Consider the following 3,041-nt stretch of genomic DNA (forward strand, 5'->3'; position numbering starts at 1 on the left):
CATAACACCCACAGACATTTTTTCGTAGTTTCTCATTCAAATGAATATTTTCCCATAGTAAAATGTAGACACCTGAGTAAGCAGACGACTCACTAATGCCAGCATTACAACACCGTCTTACACGATAGCAATGCGGTTTCATATTTTTTATCACTGAAGTAGGGATAGGAAAACATAGCCAACTTTACATTTCAGCTAACATTGCATTATGCAGGAGCCCTTGAAGGAGACTCTCTTCACATAGTTGTGGTAAGTGAGTCATTGTACTAGGAGACTGAGGGCCTCATTCAGACCAAATTTTCACACAGGAAAAATAAGCCAGAAACAAATGGACACAAACATTTATAATTATACCATTTCTCCAAGTGATTTCTGAAACAATTCCCTACACATGTATAAATGGAAATATGCTCCGAAAAGGTTTCTACTATGGTTTCATCTGTTGTAATTTTTTTTTTACAAGTATTTATGTCAGGGGTTAGGAGGATAAAAAAAAATATTTTGTCTAAGGGATTATATGATTTTTACACAGCATCTATCTAAATAATGTTCTGGAATTGATCCCAGTACAGGCCGTCACAGGTTCACAATAACCAAATACTAATGAAAATGTAAATTATGCTTCTCTACATTATATTGGTGTTTATATTCAAGATGTTAAAGGCAAATTTCTGGGCCAAAAGTAGTAAATGTGCTGCTTCCCCCATATAGGGAGCCAGATAAAATAAAGCTTTGCAGTTGGGACAAACTGTTTTAACCCCTTAATGACTTTTCCTTAACGGTTCTTTTTTCGGTTTTGTGTTTTAAAGCTATAGTGATGTTACCAAATTATTGTATGTGATTCCCCCTTTGAAAACAAACAAAACGATGCCTACTTTTTGCTGCTCTTCCTTTTCTTTCCAAAGTTATGGCAATTTCTTTTCTGAAAGTGTTTCACAAAATCTTTCTCACCAGAAGGGGAAGTGGCCGGAGACTAATATCTGTCAGTCTACGCCCTCAAGCTGAGGCCAGTTAGCTTGTCCACAGATGCCATGATGCCTTGTGTATTCTCTCAAAGTAATTTAGCGTGCACATACAGGATGTATATGGTTACAGCCTGGCAGCTTCCATCACATGGAGGAGTAGGGAACATGTAATAAGTGGTAAAAATCATAAGTAACCCAGTTACATGCAGTCTAAAACTGAGTGCTGTCTGAGCACTCAGTTAATAGCTTATTTGCACAAAGCTGATACTGCCGATGACAAGGTGGGGGAAGTGAGCAGCATGAAGAGCAGAGACAGAGATACTTCTGTAGCATCAAAGACTGAGATGGACTGTAGGGAGATCTTGTACCTCACTATTCTGTGCAGGAGACATCCAGCTCTGCTGAATTCACATGACCTCCTCCCCTGATAGCAGGGAGCAGCAGCTCCTCCCCTCCCATGAATCCGTAGTTTGTTTACACTTTGTTTCTCTGACGGATTCCAGGGCTTATCAGCACATGGAGAGGAGGCAGCCATTACAGTACTAAGGTAATCTGAGGGCTATAGCAAGAAAACTAGTGCATATAGGTAATAAAGATAATAGGTAAAGTTTTTTTACATCCCAAGAGCTATTCATTTGTGTAAAACAAAAAACCTTTACAGTTACTCTTTAACTTTTTGTTCCATTTGACACCTTCACTTTATTCGTAAAGGTTGGTATGATCACGGGGATACCAAATTTATATAGGTTTCAATATGTTTTAATATTTAAATATTTTTTAAAATGTAAACCATTAGTATAAAAAAATCATCAATCTGCCATCTTCCAGTACTAATAACTTTTTCATACTGCAGCGTACAGATATGTGTATGGTCTTACTTTTTGCGGAATGAGATGAAGTTTTGTATTGCTACTATTTTAGGGACTGCACAAACTTTTGATCACTTTTTATTAAGTTATTTATGAATAGCTAAATGGTGAAAAAGTGGCGATTTGGACATTTGGGCACTATTTTCTGTTACGAGTGATGCCTGATTTTTTAAATTTATTTTTATATCAGTTCTAGGGAAACAGGAGCAATTGAACTTTAAGGTTTATTTTGTTTTTTGTTTTTTCCTTTTTTTTCCCTATTTTTTTTATACATTCAAAGGTACTTTAACCCTTGAATGCCTTCTACCGTATCCTGCAATACTGCAAAACCATATCCTGCAATATCCAGCATCAATTAAATATTGCATTACATGGCAGATTTGCTAGTGATCTTTAAGCATCTGCTTCCAGCAAACGCTTAGCAATCATGCTGAATGACAGGCCTGGGAGTTCCCTCCCTATACTCCTGCTCCCACTTAAATTACCTTATATACTCGAGTATAAGCCTAGTTTTTCAGCACAAAAAAATGTGCTCGAGTAAAAAATATATAGGTTTTAACAGGTTTTTGTGGTAAAATTAGGGGCCTCGGCTTATACTTGGGTCGGCTTATACTCGAGTATATATGGTAGATATTTTGGATTGTAATCTCTTGCGAGCAGGGCCCTATTAATATAATTATTCATGCTCTGTAATGTCTTATTTTACTTGTATATGTGCCCTATGATTTATAAAGCGTTACGGAATATGATGGCGCCATATAAATATTATTATTATCAATATCACACCATGGCCTTTTGACTAAGATTAAGCTTAGTATTTTATAAGTTTAATATCTGACACGTTCCCTATCTCAAGGCCATATTTTAAATATATTTTTGGAACAGGGAGATGGAAAAAGAGCTTGCTTTGTCCACTCCACTCAATGACCTGGTATTGCAGTACCTCCAGGAATGTGGCACCAAAGAAAAATTAGATCACTAAAAGAAAGATTGTATTTGAAAAAAAGGATATTGTATAAATAAGGACACTTTATCACTAAGATGTTCAAAACTGTAGAATCAGTATATTTTATTTTTTATATTGAAATACTTCAAAATGTTCAGACATTTGGGACAACTACTTAAAATTGCAGATTTAGAAAACGCATATAGGGCCTCATGTGTAACTAAGAACACGGCATCAATTGAATATACATTAATCACGTAT

The 3,041-nt window shown here is 35.9% G+C and overlaps 1 non-coding gene across 1 annotated transcript; it reads left to right on the top strand.

The window, feature by feature from the left end:
- The first annotated feature begins 2,613 nt into the window (after positions 1-2,613).
- On the top strand, positions 2,614-2,799 carry LOC140120131 (U2 spliceosomal RNA). Its single transcript, XR_011853539.1, has one exon. It is a non-coding gene; the product is annotated as a U2 spliceosomal RNA (small nuclear RNA).
- Positions 2,800-3,041: the final 242 nt, after the last annotated feature.

The sequence above is a fragment of the Engystomops pustulosus genome, chromosome 2, assembly GCF_040894005.1.
Source record: "Engystomops pustulosus chromosome 2, aEngPut4.maternal, whole genome shotgun sequence".
Lineage (NCBI taxonomy): Eukaryota > Metazoa > Chordata > Amphibia > Anura > Leptodactylidae > Engystomops > Engystomops pustulosus.